Below are 22,744 nucleotides of genomic sequence, written 5' to 3'. Positions count from 1 at the left end.
AACTTAGAGAGCAGCTACCCAGGACAGATTTCATTTTCTGTCTGGGAAGCCTGACCGCAGTGTGCAGCTGCTCAACGTATTTTCACTACCCATTTATTTTTCAGGGTGACAGGTCTGACCGAATAGTCGGCAATTTCCAAGAATCATTACCTATCGAAGTCGCGGTGTCCAAACTATACATATCGAACGTGCAATCCTAAATCGATCATGCGACTCTGGTGGCGAGATTTATGAGTACAATGAAATGAATACCCTTAATTGCATACAGGCGTTGATATAAGTCAACGGGGACAGTTGAAAATGTGTACCCCCACCGGGACTCGAACACGAGATCTCCAGCTTACATGGCAGACGCTCTATCCATCTGAGCCACCGAGGACACAGAGGATAGTGCGACTGCAGGGACTTACCTCTGGCACGCCTCACCTGAGACCCACATTCGCAACTGATTGTCCCGCACTATATTCATAGTGCCCCTGCTCATTATACTCATTACTCGCGGCTTTACTGCAGATTCCCGTAAGAGTTCGGGCGCTGTTTGTGCATCCGCACAGAAGAAGATGGTCAAATGGCAGGTGAGCATAACTATATATAATGATGGTATCTGTTCTTCCGGACATTTCCCTTTTTGCCATAAATGGTTCAAATGGCTCTGAGCACTATGGGACTTAACTACTGTGGTCATCAGTCCCCTAGAACTTAGAACTACTTAAACCTAACTAACCTAAGGACATCACACACATCCATGCCCGAGGCAGGATTCGAACCTGCGACCGTAGCAGTCGCGCTTTTTGCCATAGCCTCGGTAAACTCTGCCAATATCACGCAATAGAAGAATTACGCTGATCTGGGTGGATAATTTGGAAGAGTCGAACCTTGTATTCTTCCTGACACTCGTTCGTTTTTCGCACTGTCCGCAATAAAATTGTAACGGTATTTCAACATCGAAACTCTTCTTACGAAGTTTTACACACTTCGCACCACCACAGTCTACACTGTCCCTCCTTTCCCCGTCCGGTAGTACTCCATATTTGCAACTAAAAGTGAAACAATTTTCTACGCTGGGTAAGCATGGAATTAGATTTTTCCGTGTGAGAGAATCCGCCGAAGAAACGTCAAGAAAACCAGACATCCCACTCACAACCGACATAAATCTTCTGTGTTTCCCTAGCGACCCACAAATAATTCGCACAGGTATGTAACTTAGAGCAAGTAAGGGAACGATGGAAAACAAATGATGACCATCACAAATAATTTAACATAACGCACGCCACCAGAGTCGCATGATCGTTTTAGGATCGCACGTTCGACATATATCTTTTGGACCCCGCGACTGCGATACGCAATCATTCTTGGAGATTACCGAATAGTCACTCAAAATGTATGAGATTTTTTTTTAAAAAAACTTATTACTATTGTTATTGTTATAATTTCTTAAAAAATATAGTTCTCGTTAGAATTCACGTCTCGAATATTATTTTTGATACTATTTTCAGTGAAGTTAAATATTGCAAGTGGTGATTCCAGTCACATTAACTCCTGGTGGAATGCACGCAGGAATACTATGCATAGTGACCGCTTTCAGATAAGAAATGGTTCAAATGGCTCTGAGCACTATGCGACTTAGCTTCTGAGGTCATCAGTCGCCTAGAACTTAGAACTGATGAAACCTAACTAACCTATGGACAGCACACATATCCATGCCCGAGGCAGGATTCGAACCTGCGACCGTAGCGGTCGCTCGGCTCCAGACTGTAGCGCCTAGAACCGCACGGCCACTCCGGCCGGCTTCAGATAAGAGTCCACAATGTTCGGTCGCCGTAAAAATACTTAAATCTTTCTTTAAGTCAGTACCAGAATTTCAGACTTGACCCGAAGTTGCAGGCCGCGTTTGGCCGAACTACGAGTTGTCGACGATATCATTCCACATTGATTCGCAAATGCTTGAAAAAAAATAGATGATGAGTAATCATGAAATTTCAAACTACAAAATTAAATCATAGGAAGCCGAGGAATTCTCACCAGAATGAATGTATCCATTTTTTTCCATGGTGTACAGAATAGTTACATTTTATTTGTCACAAAATGGCTCTCTTAGAACCACTAAATCACGTTTTATCCTTACAGAGGATAAAGAAGAGCAGAAACGATATCATTGTATTCTGTTAGAATTATACTAATGAAACAGTGGAACTGTGCAAAAATTCCTTTATGCGCGGCGGTGCTTAACATTTTAATCGCAGCTTTTAAATACAGGGTGATTCAAAAAGAATACCACAACTTTAAAAATGTGTATTTAATGAAAGAAACATAATATAACCTTCTGTTATACATCATTACAAAGAGTATTTAAAAAGGTTTTTTTTTCACTCAAAAACAAGTTCAGAGATGTTCAATATGGCCCCCTCCAGACACACGAGCAATATCAACCCGATACTCCAACTCGTTCCACACTCTCTGTAGCATATCAGGCGTAACAGTTTGGATAGCTGCTGTTATTTCTCGTTTCAAATCACCAATGGTGGCTGGGAGAGGTCGAAACACCATATCCTTAACATACACCCATAAGAAAAAATCGCAGGGGGTAAGATCAGGGCTTCTTGGTGGCCAGTGATGACGTGCTCTGTCACGGGCTGCGAACAAATGCTTGCTGGATGCGTGCATTTCGAACGAAGTATGGTGCTGAACCTCCTGATAGGTGGTGTATTAAACGTTGGTATAAACACGCTGAACAACTGTCGTCGATTCACTTCTGCCGTACTCAATAACACAAAAAGCTTTCTGTTGAGCGGTCGCCATCTTAGCATCAACTGACGCTGACGCCTAGTCAACAGCGCCTCAAGCGAACAAATGTACAACCAAATGAAACTTTATAGCTCCCTTAATTCGCCGACAGATAGTGCTTTGTCGTTGCAGAGTTTTAAATTCCTAAAGTTGTGGTATTCTTTTTGAATCACCCTGTATATTCTCTGACTCGTACGCGGCGAAATACGATTAATAAGTAGGGCGTACAAGGTTATTGTAAGTGACTGAACCATATCATAAATTCACTGGAGCTACATTAATTGACATATTGTGACAATATAGAAAAAGTTTCGTACAGTTGCAGCCGCACTTCAGATTTCTGCCACGAGAGCGCAGCAGTGTGCAGTTAGGCAAGATGGTGACAGGCGCCGACAAAGCGGATGTTGTGCTTGAAGTGCACTCATGTCACTTTGCCGTAACAGTGCGATGACACTTCAGAACGAAATTCAACAGACGGCCACCAACTCCATTCGGCAATGTTATGCGCAATTTAAAGCTTCAGGCTGTCTCTGCGAAGTTGAATCAAAGGGCCGATCTGAAGTGAGTGAAGAAACTGTTGACCACGCGCGGGCGAGGTTTGCACGTAGTCCGTTTAAGTTCACGAAACACAACCAACCATTTGTAACATCTTAAGGAAGCGATTGAAGCTGAAGCGTTGTCGCCTGCAATGGCTACAAGAACTGACTTATGATGACAAGTCAGATGTTTAGAACTTTTGGCACAGTGGTAACCGCTTATGGAAGAGGATAGGTTTTGTGAGAAACTCGTCATCTTCAGTGATGAAGCAACAATATTTGTGAATGTCACAGTGACCAGGCAAAATTTGGGAATGTGCCACACATCATACGGCGGCTTGCGGAATATGGATGTAGATGTACGCAATGAATTCGTAAGAAATGGAACACAAGCTAAGCCTCGGAGGAAAGGAACGGAAAGGAGGAATTCATGTGTGTGTTACTATGTAACGATCCCAGGCGTGAGCAGTTTAGAGAATTTGCTTCCTTCAAACCTTCTCTCTCTCTCTCTCTCTCTCTCTCGTTTTAATGCAGGCGAATATCACCAGTCTGCAGCCGTTTACTACTTACATGATTTACGTAGCGAAAGAGGCAAATGGAATAGTTGGTGACGGGAGTAATCCCAGGTACGTTACCACGTTGGAAGCGGCGACCACCGTTCCGCTGGTGGGAATATCAAATGATTATGATAGTGCTCGAAAATACGGATGAGTTCGAGATAAGTAACGTTGGTTCCACGTACATCGAAGTGCATCTCAAACGGAGCGTCCGATCGGGCAGCGGAATGCGTCTATCTTACCATTTCTACTACCGCCCCATCGCGTTCCCATATTACGCTTCTTGTCTGATGGATGAGCAGGTACTCACAGTATACGGACAGGGTGACTATGTATAGGCCAATCTAACAGGTCTACATCCCTACAGCGCATTCTGTCGCTGACGTTAGTAATCTCAAGTTCAATACCACTCTGGCACCTTCACGAGTTTCATAGCGCTGCTGATCAAAATGTGTCTGTGTCAACAGGTACCTTCTCACATCGTTCCGTAGCTGAGATGTCATGTTATGTACACAACAATGGATAGTTTCAGTCTAAACTTAGAATTTTTGGTGCTTGTGTACTGATTGCATACTTTAGATTTACTATTAAGTCTGTATCATTGTACATTAATAGCGCATTTAAACAGAGGATAATCTAACAATAATATTACTCTCTTGCTCTCGTCTTTAGTCGTCTTATCCTTCAACATATAAAGAGGCTACTTAACAGCACTCGTACTTTCTTAATGTTGATTACTCGAGTTGTCAAGACACGTGAGCACTAGATACTTAAGACATTTGCTCGCTGAAAAACGGCAGGCTTCTCTAACCTTCTGCGGCCACAGCACTAAAGTTCCCACTTACAGCATGCCACCTACCCTGATGGCTGACAATACCTGTCACGTAAACACCTTCTGACGCCTTCACGGTGGTCCAGAAAGTGAGCACGTGCGTGTCTCTACTGCTCTAGGTGCCATCTGAAAACTCGGTTCCCAAATAAAATTTTCGACAAGGAAAAGTTGGCCATACTTTTTAAGATAAAGCCCGTTGTATCTTTTGCTGGAACGACAACTTCGAGCGTTAAGTTGCCAGGCATTTCCGTATTTCACTAGGCCAATGAGTAACTTTTCGCTGCGACTAGGTTTTGACTCTGAAAAAAAAAACAGGGAAAAATACCTCTACAACGATGTACCATCATCTCTCAGCAAACCTCGCATAACATGTCAAATTGAAAAGCAAATTTATTTCAGTACACCCAGTCGTGATCGCATTTAAGTTGTTTATTTTTATTTTCAGATGGCCAGTTTCGATCTTCTAAGACATCACCTTCGAAGATCGAAATCGGTCATGTAAAAATAAACAGCTTAAATTCAATCGTGATTGTGTGTGCTGAAATAAGTTATAATATTATTAAGATCGCTGTTTTTCCTCGAACAGTGTTCCAAAACATTCGAAATGCATTTTTAAACATATAACCGCCATTTGACTGTACAACAGGTTTTATTCCACAACCTAGATTTTCAAATATTTCTAGTATCAAAGATCATTAGACTCGTGTTCTACTCGAGTCATCGTCAAGATATTTATCTTTGCTTATATAAACCATTTTTTTTTTCAAATGGCAGTTACGTCTTTCAAAAAGTTTTATGTGACTGCGGCTCCACACCAGAGTAAAATCATTATTTGAAATGCAAATTGACTGAGTCCTTAGTTACTGAAATTACTTAATCGATTTTTACCTCGAGTACTTCATTTTGTAGCCGAAGTACTAGTGTTTTTTGCAATCGGTTGAGGGTATGGCTTCACAGCACTTCTTATTAATCCGAGTCTCCTAGAATGCTGTACGTAGTGGAGTGTGTGTTGAGATGATGACTCGCGGACAGATCTTGCTCGACTCGCTAGGGCGGTTCGCGATCAGAAGACTGCCGTGAATAAATGCGAAACGCCGGCGTGGCGCCAGCAGCGCGTAAACTGTTTAGTCTGGTCCGCACTACGCTGCCCGCTGTCGACACACGCAGTCAGCCTGCCGGCTCATTAGGGAAAGCCGTGTTTCTGCGTCCTATGCGGCTGTACAGTGCGCCCTGCACACAAGTAAGTGTACAACCTCCTATCTTCCACGTTTAGAGAAGATAGCGGTACGGTATGCTCCATTCTTGCATCATATCTGCAGTTCTATGTTTCTCACCTGTATTTGGTAGCATATTTTTCTGTGCTCTGTTGACGCTCGCTGCAGCAAATCGAAATTTCCTGTAATACGTGTGGACTTCATGAAGTAAGTTACACATGTCGCCCTACGCGAAGACCATTAGACGACAGGAGTGACGCATTGTAAGAAGACAGTACATGTTCTGAGTTTGCTGCGGACGCTTTTCTGTAGCGATGCGGAAAACAAGTGCGTCACAGCGCGCAAGCGACGTGACGCAGCATCTGCAAGCTTTCTCGAAAACTGACTTACTAGGGACGGTAAGATTGTTCCCAGAATGAGATTTTCACTCTGCAGCGGAGTGTGCGCCGATATGAAGCTTCCTGGCAGATAAAAACTGTGTGCCGGACCGAGACTCGAACTCGGGACCTTTGCATTTCGCGGACAAGTGCTCTACCAACTGAGCTACCCAAGCACGACTCACGCCCCCTCCTCGCAGCTTTACTTCTGCCAGTACCTCGTCTCCTACCTTCCAAACATCACACAAGCGAACCTTGCAGAACTAGCACTCCTGAAAGAAAGGATATTGCGGGGACATGGCTTAGCCACAGCCTGGGGGATGTTTCCAGAATGAATTTTCACTCTGCAGCGGAGTGTGCGCTGTTATGAAACTTCCTGGCAGATTAAAACTGTATGCCAGGCCGAGACACGAACTCTGGACCTTTGCCTTTCGTGGGCAAGTGCTCTACCAACTGAGCTACCCAAGCACGACTCACGCCCCGTCCTCACAGACTTCGGTTCTGTCAGTACCTCCGCACTATCCTTTCTTTCAGGAGTTCTAGTTCAGCAAGATTCGCGGGAGAGCTTCTGTAAAGTTTGGAAGGTAGGAGACGAGGTACTGGCAGAAGTAAGGGTGTGAGGACGGGGCGTGAGTCGTGCTTGGGTAGCTCAGTTGGTAGAGCACTTGCCCGCGAATGGCAAAGGTCCCGAGTTCGAGTCTCGGTCCGGCACACAGTTTTAATCTGCCAGAAAGTTTCAGTACTGTTGTTGTGGGCAAAACGACTAAACTGCGCACTGATTCGCCGTGAAATTCTGGCAATATATGGGCAAAATGCTATGTCATGTCCAACCGTAGTGGTACGGTGCCAACGATGTGACCGAGCCCGTACTGACGTGGGTCATGCTGATCGGGAAATAAGGCCGCCAACATCGATCACAGACGGCAGTGTCCAGTCAATCTAGGAACTGATTCGCAGCAATCGCAGACGGATATAGCTCAGCTGATGCTCATCTTAATACTCCGTCCGCAGCTCGTGGTCGTGCGGTAGCGTTCTCGCTTCCCGCGCCCGGGTTCCCGGGTTAGATTCCCGGCGGGGTCAGGGATTTTCCCTGCCTCGTGATGACTGGGTGTTGTGTGATGTCCTTAGGTTAGTCAGGTTGAAGTAGTTCTAAGATCTAGGGGACTGATGACCTCCGATGTTAAGTCCCATAGTGCTCAGAGCCATTTGAACCATTTTTGAACATCTTAATAGGCAGTTCTCATGCTATCGCACGAGATCGTCTGCATTTCGGACGAAGCTTTATGCCTGCCACGGACTTTAAACATGTGCTTTTGCCAACATATCGAGGGTAGATTGAAGTCACCGCCAACTGGCCATTAAAATTGCTACACCAAGAAGAAATGCAGATGATAAACGGGTATTCATTGGACAAATATATTATACTAGAACTGATATGGGATTACATTTCACGCAATTTGGGTGCATAGATACTGAGAAATCAGTACCTAGAACAACCACATCTGGCTGTAATAACGGCCTTGATACGCCAGGGCATTGAGTCAAACAGAGCTTTGATGGCGTGTACAGGTACAGCTGCCCATGCAGCTTCAACACGATACCACAGTTCATCAAGAGTAGTGACTGGCGTATTGTGACGAGCCAGTTGCTCGGCCACCATTGACCAGACGTTTTCAACCGGTGAGAGATCTGGAGAATGTGCTGGCCAGAGCAGCAGTCGAACATTTTCTGTATCCAGAAAGTCCCGTACAGGACCTGCAACATGCGGTCGTGCATTATCCTGCTGAAATGTAGGGTTTCGCAGGGATCGAATGAAGGGTTCAGCCACGGGTCGTAACACATCTGAAATGTAACGTGCACTGTTCAAAGTACCGTCAATGCGAACAAGAGGTGACCGAGACGTGTAACCAGTGGCACCCCATACCATCACGCCGAGTGATACGCCAGTATAGCGATGACGAATACACGGTTCCTATGTGCGTTAACCGCGATGTCGCCAAACACGGATGCGACCGTCATGATGCTGTAAACAGAACCTGGATTCATCCGAAAAAATGACGTTTTGCCATTCGTGCACCCAGGTTCGTCGCAGGCGCTCCTGTCTGTAATGCAGCGTCAAGAGTAACCACAGCTATTGTCTCCGAGCTGATAGTCCATGCTGCTGCAAACGTCGTGCAGATGGTTGTTGTCTTGCAAACGTCCCCCCCCCCCCCAATCTGTTGACTCAGGGATCGAGACGTGGCTGCACTATCCGTTACAGCCATGCGGATAAGATGCCTGTCATCTCGACTGCTAGTGATACGAGGCCGTTGGGATCCAGCACGGCGTTCCGTATTACCCTCCTGAACCCACCGATTCCATATTCTGCTAACAGTCAGTGAATCTCGACCCACGCGAGCAGCGATGTCGCGATACGATAAACCGCAATCGCGATAGGCTACAATCCGACCTTTATCAAAGTCGGAAACGTGATGGTACGCATTTCTCCTCCTTACACGAGTCATCGCAAAAACGTTTCACCAGGCAACGCCGGTCAACTGCTGTTTGTGTATGAGAAATCGGTTGGAAACTTTCGTCATGTCAGCACGTTGTAGGTGTCGCCACCGGCGCCAACCTTGTGTGAAAGCTCTGAAAAGCTAATCATTTGCATATCACAGAATCTTCTTCCTGTCGGTTAAAGTTTGCGTGTGTAGCACTTCATCTTCGTGTTGTAGCAATTTTAATGGCCAGTAGTGTATAATTGTATGAGTGGGGTACCTATTTGAAATGACACTCAGGTAAAAGGAATTTGTGTTTTAATTAACAGTTACATAACATCTCACCATTTTAAAGCAATCTTACATGGTGTGATTTAGTGTGAGTGTTCGGGTGGTGAGATATGGAGAGAGAGAGAGAGAGAGAGGAGGAGAGAGCGATTTTATCTTCTAGCGAGGTGGCGCTTTGGTTAGCACACTGGACTCGCATTCGGGAGGACGACGGTTCAAACCCACATCCGGCCATCCTGATATAGGCTTCCCTTGATTTCCTTAGACCGCTTCAGGCAAATGCTAGGATGGTTCCTTTGAAAGGACACGACCTATTTCCTTCCCGTCCTTTCCTAATCCGAGGTGGCCGAGCGGTTCTAGGCGCTACCGTCTGGAGCCGCGCGACCGATGCCGTCGCAGATTCGAATCCTGCCTCGAACATGGATGTGTGTGATGTCGTTAGGTTAGTTAGGTTTAAGTAGTTCTAAGCTCTAGGGGACTGATGACCTCAGCATTCAAGTCCCATAGTGCTCAGAGCCAAGCCTAGTCTCGGTCTCTGATGACGCCGACGACGGGCCGTTGCACACTAATCTCGTCCTCGTCTTCCATATCCTGATGGATCCCAGCAGGGGAATGCTCTCGCTTGTTCTGTGGTTTTCCCTGATAGGCTTTTTAAAGTTCGTCTTCCAGGACAATTTACAAATTATGATGCGGAGTTGTATGGCATTCTAATGGCACTGGAGAGGGTTCACAGACATCACCGTACGAATTTTCTTGTCTGTTCCGACTCTCTTAGTGCACTACAAGCGTTTCACCAAATGTATCCGGTAGAACCGCTGATTCAGCTCACCCATGACTGCTTACAGCGGCTCCACAGCCGTGGCAAGGAGGTGATCTTTTGCTAGGTACCTGGCCAGGTTGGGTTACAGGGTAACGACATGGCTGATACAACTGCCAAGTAAGCATGTTGGGATGGTGCTGTCCATCAATGTCCCATCCCGTTGCACGCCATTGTCTCATTTTCTGACAGATGTATCATGCATCAGTGGGAGAATGAATGGTTGCAGGTGTCGGACAACAAACTGCGGTCGCTCAAACCGACCATAAAAGCTTGGCGGACTTCGTGTCAGCCTTGCCGCTGGAAGGAGGTTTTGCTCACCAGACTGCGCATCGGGCCTAGCCCTTTCACACATGGCTTCCTCCTCCGGGGGGAGGATCCACCTTTCTGTGAAGTTTGTGGCCTGCCGCTTTCAGTTCAGCATATTGTGGCTACGTGTGTCCTATATACTGATAATAAGGCAGCCCTTGGTCTCGCTGGAGATCTGCCCACCGTCCTCGCAGACACCGATATCGGTGAATGGGGGGCCTCCATATGGTTCCCACGTTGTGCAGTGACCGTAAACCATAAAATTACCAAATAAGCAACAACCAGTCGCAATATCATGTTTTCTTTATTTAATTTTGCATATCGATTTCAAGTGATTAACAAACATGTTTGACGTCTGTTTAATACAATGTTATTACTCAGGGAACGTACACGTTGAAAGCACCGATGATGGCTGTAAATCAGTTGAAATCGATATGCAAAATTGAATAAAGAAAACATGATCTTGCGACTGTTTGCTGCTTATTTGGTAATTTTACCGATACCAGTGTTAACAGAGTGGTGAAATTTTGTGAACTATCAGGCCTCATCCCTAAACTGGTGGGGAAATCTTATGGGACTTAACTGCTAAGGTCATCAGCCCGTAGGCTTACACACTACTTAACGTAAATTACCCTAAGGACAAACACACACACCCATGCCCGAGGGAGGACTCGAATCTCCGCCGGGACCAGCTTCACAGTCCATGACTGTGGGGAAGGTCGGCAGACTTTAGTAAGTTATGAACTGCTCTGCATGTGCGGACAGCCTTCGTCCCCACCCATGAGATTTCTGACTTTTCGTCAGAGCGCTGATGACCGTGATGTCGAACGCCGCCTCAACCCAACTCATCATCATCTTCCATATCCTAGACTAGAGAACCAGACAGCGCATCGCTGTTGCTAAATATACACAGTATGTCCCAGTCCTCTTCTCTCCCCTCTATCTGCTCCACTTCATCCTCCTCCCCCTCTCGTTGTCCATCTACTCATCCTTCCCCTTCTCTTTGTCCACTCGCCCCCCTCCATCTCCCTCCGTGTACCAACATTGGAAGACAGGTGGAAAGGAGTAGCAGAGAAACAAACTGTAGCCGTAATGCGTGGACGAGAGCAAAATAATAAATGCGCACCAATAAGCAGCAGTTAAGGCTTAACTTTGATTCATCCGGTAGTACAATACTGTATCCAAGTCCAATTTTCAGAGGAATCTGCTACAGCACCACACACACACACACACACACACACACACACACACACACACACACACACACAGTCTTATCGGTCTTTTTTTGATGACTCTCTCGACTGTAATACGGGTTGTATGTATCTGCCCTGCTACCCCCTGGAGTCCGCTTTCGTCGCCTCCTTCAGCATCTTGATTTTTCACTCCCTGCAACCTTTAGAGTGGGCGAGAGCCAAACGCCACCTTGGCTCCAGGCTCAGGTTCGCGTTCACCTCGACCTCAGCTCGCTCCCAAAGGAGGTTACTCCAGCTTCGGTATACCGCTCGTGGTTTGTCGGACTGCGTTCGAAGTTCATTAATACGATCTCCATTTATACAGATGGCTCTAAGACCAATGACGGTGTCGGGTGTTCTTTTATTGTCGGGGCACACAATTTCAAATACCGGCTCCATGGCCATTGTTCGGTCTTCACAGCTGAGCTATTTGCCCTCTGTCAGGCTGTTCTTTACATCCGCCGCCACCGACATTCTGCTTACGTCATCTGCTCTGATTCCCTGAGCGCCATCCAGAGCCAGTGTTCCGTATCCGGTCCACCCTTTCGTGCACTGGATCCATCGCTCTCTTCAGCAGCTGGCGGACGACGGTTCTCCGGTTAGCTTTATGTGGATTCCTGGCGATGTCGGTATGCCTGGGAACGAAGCTGCAGATGCCGCGGCCAAGGCTGCGGTCCTCCAACCTCGGACAGCTTCTTGTTGTGTGCCTTCATCTGATTTCAGCAGGGTCACTTGTGAGCGCATTTTATCGCTGTGGCATGCCGATTGGTCTACACTTAATGAAAACAAGCTTCGGGCCTTGAAACCTCTCCCCACGGCCTGGACGACCTCTTCACGCCCTTCTCGGGGGAGGAGGTCGTTTTGGCCTGGTTACGAATTGGACACTGCCGGTTCAGCCACCGCCATCTGCTGACGGCTGCGCCGGCCCCGTTCTGCCCACGTGGGCAATTGCTGACGGTACGCCACATTTTAACGTCCTGTCAGAATTTTAATACACTGCGCATTGATCTTGTCCTGCCATGTACTCTGAATGACATTTTAGCGGATGACCCAGGAGCAGATGCTCGCGTTCTTCATTTTATCCACTTGACACACCTCTCTAAGGACATTTGATTATGCTGTTTTCTTTTAATCCCTTGCCTGTTAATGTGCCTTTTATAGTGTTGTCCTTTTTAGTTGCTGTTTTAACCTTGTGCCTCGCAGTGCATTCATAACTTAGTCTGGGCGCTAATGACCACTGTAGTTGTGCGCCCTAAAACCACAAAAAAAAAAACACAGTCTGATAGGCAGTACGCGATGCAGTCTCTTCTCTAGCCCACGATCAACTCAACTGTCCCTTGGCCGCCGCGCTGCTGAACTTCATCCCGTCCGCAGAGGTCGCTCTTGTCGGGAGCCTGTGGAGGCTGGACGCGTCAAGCGCGCACCGTTGTCTGCGTCGTCGTCTGGCGCGACCACTGTCGGCGTCCGCGGAACTCTTCCGACGTATTGCCAACTATCACCGGGGCGCCGCCTCCCGCCGTATCGATCGCAACACCACCATATCTTCATTTCCTCCTTGCGCCCCCCCTCCCTCCCTCCCTCCCTCTCTCTCTCTCTCTCTCTCTCTCTCTCTCTCTCTCTGTACCTCTCTTCCTTTCTTCCTTCTCCCCTCTCTATGGTTTCTCGCCTCCTCCCCCCCCCCCCCCGGCCCCTTCTGTGTCCATCTGTTCCTTCCCTGTGACTCACAGTCTGTTTCCTGTGAAAACCAGCTACGCGGAAAGCCCGCCTCGGTAGCTGCGCGGTCACCGCTGCAGATTGCTAACCAAAGGGGCCTGAGTTCGATTTCCGTCCGTATCGGAGATTTTCTCCGCTCGGGGTCTGGGTGTTATTTGTCCTTACATTCATATCGTCATTACCGACACGAAAGTCGCCTCAAACATATTTTCGTTGTCTCTGTTCACTACTGAGGTGGCTAGAGAGGCTCGAATTGAAAGCCAGTAAATTGAAACAGGTAAATAAGAAACAGCGAGGAAGAAAACAAAACAGCAGAGCAAAACACAGCATTTTCTTTCTCGCTTGGATTTTTACAGAACACCTGTATATTGTGTTTAAAAATATATAGTCTGTGTTTGTCTGAATGTTTATTACAGTGACTTGTAAAAATTTGAAGTAAATCGGTCACGAACTTTTCGAGATTTTTGCTAACATCATCTCTCTGTTATATATATATATACACTAGCTGATTGACCCAGCATGTGTTTGTATTGAAGTATCGAAAAAAATTCGTTTCCATGTATTCGAGGAAGCACCTTTGAAATACGAAAGAATCGTTCAAAGAAATATGCATAATGTACACACGTAGCAGTACAGCATACAGCTAAGAAACATGATCCCGGACAACTCCTGTACGCTGGACACAGCTGCTTCGCGTGTCTACAACGCGATTTTCAAATGTCTCTATGGCAACGCCTCTTCATAGCACTATAGACGACTATCGTTTTCTTCGTTTGTGCTTCGCAGTTGAAATCTGTCAAAACCCCTGCCAGATGTCAGGGGTTTCCTTGACTCGCCTGTAGGACTGTCATTGTAATGAAGACTAAATATATTAAAACTTCATGCATAATGCGGCGTTTTTTCACGTATCTGTGTTAATCACGTCATATCCCCTGACCTATGACACGTAGGTGGTTCTTACCCCCCCCAGCGATTGTTGACTGTGTGTAAGGGATACATGTACCAAGTTTGTTGAAATCGGTGTGTTGATTTAGGAGAGGATGAGGAAACCAAACACACACATACATATAATATGTAAAAAAATATAGCCTATGTCCATCCGAATATACACTCCTGGAAATTGAAATAAGAACACCGTGAATTCATTGTCCCAGGAAGGGGAAACTTTATTGACACATTCCTGGGGTCAGATACATCACATGATCACACTGACAGAACCACAGGCACATAGACACAGGCAACAGAGCATGCACAACGTCGGCACTAGTACAGTGTATATCCACCTTTCGCAGCAATGCAGGCTGCTATTCTCCCATGGAGACGATCGTAGAGATGCTGGATGTAGTCCTGTGGAACGGCTTGCCATGCCATTTCCACCTGGCGCCTCAGTTGGACCAGCGTTCGTGCTGGACGTGCAGACCGCGTGAGACGACGCTTCATCCAGTCCCAAACATGCTCAATGGGGGACAGATCCGGAGATCTTGCTGGCCAGGGTAGTTGACTTACACCTTCTAGAGCACGTTGGGTGGCACAGGATACATGCGGACGTGCATTGTCCTGTTGGAACAGCAAGTTCCCTTGCCGGTCTAGGAATGGTAGAACGATGGGTTCGATGACGGTTTGGATGTACCGTGCACTATTCAGTGTCCCCTCGACGATCACCAGTGGTGTACGGCCAGTGTAGGAGATCGCTCCCCACACCATGATGCCGGGTGTTGGCCCTGTGTGCCTCGGTCGTATGCAGTCCTGATTGTGGCGCTCACCTGCACGGCGCCAAACACGCATACGACCATCATTGGCACCAAGGCAGAAGCGACTCTCATCGCTGAAGACGACACGTCTCCATTCGTCCCTCCATTCACGCCTGTCGCGACACCACTGGAGGCGGGCTGCACGATGTTGGGGCGTGAGCGGAAGACGGCCTAACGGTGTACGGGACCGTAGCCCAGCTTCATGGAGACGGTTGCGAATGGTCCTCGCCAATACCCCAGGAGCAACAGTGTCCCTAATTTGCTGGGAAGTGGCGGTGCGGTCCCCTACGGCACTGCGTAGGATCCTACGGCCTTGGCGTGCATCCGTGCGTCGCTGCGGTCCGGTCCCAGGTCGACGGGCACGTGCACCTTCCGCCGACCACTGGCGACAACATCGATGTACTGTGGAGACCTCACGCCCCACGTGTTGTGCAATTCGGCGGTACGTCCACCCGGCCTCCCGCATGCCCACTATACGCCCTCGCTCAAAGTCCGTCAACTGCACATACGGTTCACGTCCACGCTGTCGCGGCATGCTACCAGTGTTAAAGACTGCGATGGAGCTCCGTATGCCACGGCAAACTGGTTGACACTGACGGCGGCGGTGCACAAATGCTGCGCAGCTAGCGCCATTCGGCGGCCAACACCGCGGTTCCTGGTGTGTCCGCTGTGCCGTGCGTGTGATCATTGCTTGTACAGCCCTCTCGCAGTGTCCGGAGCAAGTATGGTGGGTCTGACACACCGGTGTCAATGTGTTCTTTTTTCCATTTCCAGGAGTGTATATTAGAGAATCAAGTAAGAATTTGAAGTAAATCGGTCCAGTTCATTTCGAGATTTTTGGTAACAACTTTTCTCTTTTCTGTATTAAATGAGAATTTATACAGGATGATTCAAAATTCCTATGACAGGTTTCTGGGAGCTGTAGACGGGAGTTTGTAGATGAAGTTCTGCTAAAGAACCCATGTCTGAAAAGGTACTGTATGGGTATAAAATAAGATTGAAAGTCGTATCACTTCACAGTGCGCACACAAACAGAGAAGAGGGCGGCGCCCTCGTCAGTCCATGTTGTAATTATGACTTCACTTAACACCTTCGTCCGACTACAGTAACATGTGCAAGACACAAAGAATGGCTGTTCCCGTATCATCTGTACAGCTGCAGGTGTTCTGCGCCAAGGCACTCGTAAATATACTTTACGCTGCTGAAGTGCATAAACCACCACCCCCAGTCCGTTGCCTCTGGTATGCCGACTCCACCTTTCTTGCCTTCGACCCTATCATATAGAAACGTCTATGATCCCTCGCAGACCCATCTCGACCAGGTAACATCCGGCACAACCAATCACTCCTCAAGATGAATCCCTCCAAAATCTAGGCAAGTATGACAGGATGAGCCACCCGCAGTTCCCGCCTCCATGACTTTTAACTTACATTTATGGCTGTCCTACCCAATTAACCAACACACTAAAACATTTTTAACTGATCTTTGAACGTAAATTAACATGGAAACCCCATCTAGTAACCATCCAACAGGAAGTTCACAATAGACTATAGTTACTATCTGGCCGAACATGGGAATTACATCCTGCGACCGTTCTCCACACCTGCAAAGACTTAATCCGAATCGTCTCTCCTTCGCAAATGTCGGCTGGCTATTTGCTCCATCAGCATTCATACAGAGGTTCCAAATCATTGAATGGCATACACTTTGCCTTGCTTGCAAACCCACTTACCCTTCCTTACGAGAACCCTTTACCAGCTCCCCACTTTTCCCCATCTCCTTTCCCACACTGAACACCTTCATATATCCTATACTTCCCGTAAACTCGACTCCCAACAACCAAATTGCTTCACCTCTAATCACCAGTCCTGGTGAGTTGTCGCATCTGTATCAACACATCCCACCCACTCTACTCTTAAAATCTCTCTACATCCTCTCCTAGCACTATTTTAACAGCCTCTCATTCCCTCCTGTCAGGTTTACGCGCTCCTCTTTATCCTTTTCGATTCACCGCTGCATTCTGTCCCCGTTTATCTCTTTCTTTTTTTCGTCTCTTTTAGTCTGGCACTCATCCTAGCTATCCATACCCAGAATCTCCTATGTTCCTAAAAACATACCTTTTTTATGTGTGCTCGTACTATCCTTAAGGAGAGCGAAACACCATTTTGAAAAAAGTCTTGAGTTTAATATTTTTGACTGAATTCCGTTGAATCGGCAATAGATATAAAAAAATCAAACAAAAGTTCTATTTGTTTTTGATGTATGTTATGACGGTGCACCCAGATTTGTCGAAAAATTAATTTTTTTCCGAGATCAAATGCATTCAGCACTTTTTTGACCAGAACAATTCTGCGCTTTCTCATTATTGTACACATTTACAATAACGCTACAACTATAGTGCACAAACAATTTGAAATATAACATAATTAAATCAGAAAAGGTACAACTTGAAAACAAAAAATTACAGCAAATGTAAAAAGAAAACACAAAAATACACCACATTTCACAAAATTAGAACACATATATGGAACAATATATGTAAAATCTATATTTAGAATATATTTATCCGTAGAGACTTATTAAACAATCTAAAATGATAATTGGCATTGAAGTGGACATGTAAACAGTGATATAGAGATATTTATAATGTTACTTATAATCCGTCTTGATTGCAAATTTTTTTTTATTCATATGATCGGTTTCGGTTCATCCAGAACCATCTTCAGATCTGATATTTCAGTTACAGGAGTAACGCAGCATGTGAAAGTTGCTGGATTTGGGCGGGTTACTCCTGTAACTGAAATATCAGATCTGAAGATGGTTCTGGATGAACCGAAACCGGTCATATGAATAAAAAAAAAATTGCAATCAAGACGGATTATAAGTAACATTATACAATCACTGACTGCTGCTATCCCATCAGACATTATGTCTGTTTTTGCAAAGTAGAGATATTTCTTATTTGTTTGTAACAAATGCGTCTTTGGAATACCACTTATCATATATGATTGAATTTGATATTAAGGATGGCATACATTGTGCTATCAGGCAGATGTCGAAATGAAAAACAAAATAGTGAGGGGAGGGGATTTCGAAAATAATGACATTTTCGACAAATATAGGTGCAGCGTTGTAACGTATAAAAACCATAGAACTTTCATTTGAAGTTTTTATATGAGTTACCGTTTCAACGGAATTCATTCGGAAATATTGAGCTCAATTTTTTTCGAGGGCATGTTTCGTCCCTTAATGGCCGTATGAGCAAGGCAAAAAAAAGTTACATATTTTGCTCTACAGTACAACGTATTCAAGGCAAGTGTTTCTTTCGGCATATAGCTCGCTAAGTTTCTGCAGCCACCTCACGCATCAGCTGTACGTTGCTCAACTCAGCCTTTGATCTGCCCGATCAGTTTATACGCGTAAAACCTATGGTCTGTAGTTGAATACAGTGTTTGTTTTAACTTTTTGCAACTCATTTTATAAAAGGTAGTCAACTTTTCCTATGTTTTATTGTAAACAACAGCAAAGAAAAACAGGAAATTTAAGTATGAGGCGCACAGCCGGGGACTGGAATTACAGGTCTGACAGAGTCCGTGTTTAACCACTGTTCGCCTCGGAACTAGGAGGGGGGAGAGTGTTGACGGGACCATCACCCCGGCACCATTAACCCTCGGGCAAGATCCCTGATCGTGAGGCCGTCCTGGAGGGACCAGACGAGGAGAAACACCGCCCCCATCCGGGATTGAACCCAGGACCAAGGGCGCCCACCCCCGGGCGAAAGGGCCCCGCCCCCATCTCTCAACGAAAGGAGACAATATAGTGTAGTCAGGTCTTTTCTTTCAAGATACTGATTTAAAAGTTTGTATTAGGCAAGTTTTTAATAGGGTCGGAACTCGAACTTTTTAGTGGCTACTTAAAAGTCCACGTTCACTTCCAAAATACTAAGAATCCTCTGTACCCCCCCCCCCCACCCGCCCTCCGCCCACCGCCCCTTTGCCCACCTAAAAATTATTGTATGGGCGCCCTTTCCGAGAACCTGTTGGAACACCACTACCACCATCAATGAAAAGAGTCTTTTAATATATTTTTAAAAACGATTGTATGTATTTCATCGTTTTAGTGATTTTTATGAAAAATGGTTCAAATGGCTCTGAGCACTATGGGACTTAACTTCTGAGGTCATCAGTTGCCTAAAACTTAGAACTAATTAAACCTAACTAACCTAAGAACATCACACACATCCATGCCAGAGGCAGGATTCGAACCTGCGACCGTAGTGGTCGCTCGGTTCCAGACTGTAGCGCCTAAACCGCACGGTTTTATGAAAACCTCTGACTCTTTCAAACTCCTTTCGCTGAAGAGCGGAATATTGTTCCACTGCGAGCCCACCCACGTTCCTTCGGGACGAAGGAGTGAAATGAGAATGAAGGGAAACGTCGCTGAATTTTGAAAAATGTATTATCTACTAGTCTCCAGTAAGTTATTATTCTTAGCATAATTTGTGATGTGATGTGCCGTTGTGTTCATTTTTAACTGATTTGTTTTTCGTGCTATATATTATTATCGAAATTTTTATCGGATTACATGAAAATGGCATAAAACCGAAATAAATGTACAGCAAGTAAAGTAAAACTTAGAGTTTCACATGGGACAAATTCATTTAAACTTTTTCTCGCAACTGTGGGTCCAGGTTCAATGAAAATCCTCAATGTTTATCTTTTTTGGGGGTATAGCAACAATAACTCTATGTGGCTCAACGATCTGTGGCAAGTCTTTCAATTGGACAGCACTTCGGCAGCTTGTGTTACCCTAAGTAAACTCAGTACTCCAAGCCAAGGGAAATATGCCTACAGTTTAACGCGGAATCCGAATCTTCATATCATTGATAAGTGAAGTCTAGTCTGTAAAGGCAGATTTAAATATTTCGTGGTCCGACCGGGATTCGATCCTGCGACTTTTCGGCTTCCAGGAGCGTGCTGACAGGCCCGGCTTTTCTTTGGAGTGAACAGCGTTTTATTTATACACGCACAAATATTTTTGTATTTCGTTCTCGTTAAAAGTTGTTTCGCTTCTAGGAGGAACCGAATTAGCGTTGTTAACAAACGTAAACCTGTCCACAGGCCCTTGGCTGGCTCTACGGTACCTACTGACAGCCGTGTCATCCTGCCAGCGGCGTCATTGGATGCCGTATGAAAGGGGGAGTGGTCAGCACTAGAGATGAGAAACGGAACGGGTACCAGCCTAATGTTGTGAGGTGCATACTGTCTAAATCAAGGCGCCGCTGTTACGTCAGTGCTGACGTCGTTCCCGCTGAAGTTCCGCGAGTATGACGAGTGAGACAACTGTGGCGCTGCCGTCGCTTCATGCTCGACTCGTTCTCTCTTACTGAAGCGTGCGGGAGTGTAAGGCTAGTCGTGACTTATTGTTAGTAAGAAAGATGAGTGCGCGATCTTGATGCTGTCAGGAAGGACTGACAAGGCGAAATGATCGATTGTCGAGATTAGATGGCCTTTAACGAAGATGTTACACGAAGGATGTAAGACGAAAGTTACGTGTAAATGTCGTGTGACAAGGGCCTCCCGTCGGGTAGACCTTTCGCTGGGTGCAAGTCTTTCGATTTGCCGCCACTTCGGCGACTTGCGCGTCGATGGGGAGCCGGGAATCGAACCCGGGCCCTTAACATTGACATTCTGTCGCGCCGACCACTCAGCTATCGGGGGAGGAGAGACGAAAGTTAATTGCTGCAAAGCTCAAAATTGCAAATGCGTTCCGTTAAAGGAGGAGTGATGTCTGGAATATATCTCACTCTTCAGATGAAAAACGTACAAATTTCGTTCAATGCAAACAAAATGGTTGTATTCCTGATTATTCCCACTCCACTATGAGAAAACAGATCTGTTGCGTCAAGCGAAACTTGGGCACAGATTAACGTCACTGTTATATCCCTGCAATCAAAAAGCGCTCTATTTCTGTATTCGTTGATCAAGGCAACTTGCGTCTGTGGACTAACAACGAGATATGGATCTTTTCATCCATTTCTGTAATTTATTTTAATAATTAATCACCATCTAGAGATTGGACTTTATACTCGTGGCATGCTTTCTGGTACTGTCGTTAGAGACTCGGTAACGCTTGGAAAGTGTGTATACGTCAACGTAATTGCTGGACGTTCTCTGAGTAAATATAAAACATTTAAATAAATTAATAGCAGTCTTCGAAAAAGTTTTATCTGTTTGAATGTACGTACAAACAGAATACTATTAGCTGATAACCGATCGGGCGTTTTATTGGAAGACAGGGTGTTTCCGTAAGAGCGTGCAAAAATGTAACAGGACATAGAGAATGCTCCACTGAAGAATTTGAGGTAGAGAACCTGGGGTCAGAGAAGCCAGCTTAAGGGGATAATGTAAGTAAATTGGTCTACCGCTTTGTCTAGAATTACTGTTTTTAGCTTATTTACAACTAACATGCCTATAAGTTTACACGCCGGCCGGGGTGGCCGAGCGGTTTTAGGGGCTACAGTCTGGAACCGCGCGTCCGCTACGATCGCAGGTTCGAATCCTTTACTTGTCCATAAAATGGCTCTGTTTTATCGATTTACATTGTCCCATGACAGAACGGACTATGAATCAACGACAGGCCCATTCATTACTTAGCGCTATTCAAAGACCTACAGTACAATTGACCTAGTAGATAGTGTCGAAAGTTCCATGCGGCTTTTCGCGGCTGATGCTGTAGTATACAGAGAAGTTGCAGTATTAGAAAATTGTAGAGAAATGCAGGAAGATCTGCAGCGGATAGGCACTTGGTGCAAGGAGTGGCAACTGACCCTTAACATAGACAAATGTAATGTATTGCGAATATATAGAAAGAAGGATCCTCTATTGTATGATTATATGATAGCGGAACAAACACTGGTAGCAGTTACTTCTGTAAAATATCCTGGAGTATGCGTGCGGAACGATTTGAAGTGGAATGATCATATAAAATTAATTGTTGGTAAGGCGGGTACCAGGTTGAGATTCATTGGGAGAGTCCTTAGAAAATGTAGTCCATCAACAAAGGAGGTGGCTTACAAAACACTCGTTCGACCTATACTTGAGTATTGCTCATCAGTGTGGGATCCGTGCCAGATCGGGTTGACGGAGGTGATAGAGAATATCCAAAGAAGAGCGGCGCGTTTCGTCACAGGGGTATTTGGTAAGCGTGATAGCGGTACGGAGATGTTTAGCAAACTCGAGTGGCAGACTCTGCAAGACAGGCACTCTACATCGCGGTGTAGCTTGCTGTACAGATTTCGAGAGGGTGCGTTTCTGGATGAGGTAACGAATATATTGCTTCCCCCTAGGAGATCACGAATGTAAAATTACAGAGATTCGAGCGCGCACGGAGGCTTTCCGGCAGTCGTTCTTCCCGCGAACCATACGCGACTGGAACAGAAAAGGGAGGTAATGACAGTGGCATGTAAAGTGCCCTCCGCCACACACCGCTGGGTGGCTTGCGGAGTATAAATATAGATAGATAATGATGTACAATACGATGGAGCAGTACCGGTACAGTTTTACAGAGCTCACCGACATGCATCTCATGTATGGGGAAGTACGTTGCAATGCTCTCGCTGCTGGAAGGCTGTACTGGAAACGATTTCCTAAGACATCAACCGTCACGACTAGTGTTCATTTCTCTCTATCGACGAAAGGGGGAGGCTGGTTCGTTGGAAAGAAGAAACGACGGACCCGGAAATATGATAACTACTCGCACATCCGGTTTTGAAGAGGAGGTGCTAGAACCCGTTGCAGCGGACCCCACTACAAGTACCCATCATACTGCACATGAAATGGTCGCCGCACGTACTAG

This window comes from Schistocerca piceifrons, chromosome 6 (genome assembly GCF_021461385.2).
Source record: "Schistocerca piceifrons isolate TAMUIC-IGC-003096 chromosome 6, iqSchPice1.1, whole genome shotgun sequence".
In the NCBI taxonomy this organism is placed as follows: Eukaryota; Metazoa; Arthropoda; class Insecta; order Orthoptera; family Acrididae; genus Schistocerca; species Schistocerca piceifrons.
Note: the sequence above shows the minus strand (reverse complement) of the source record.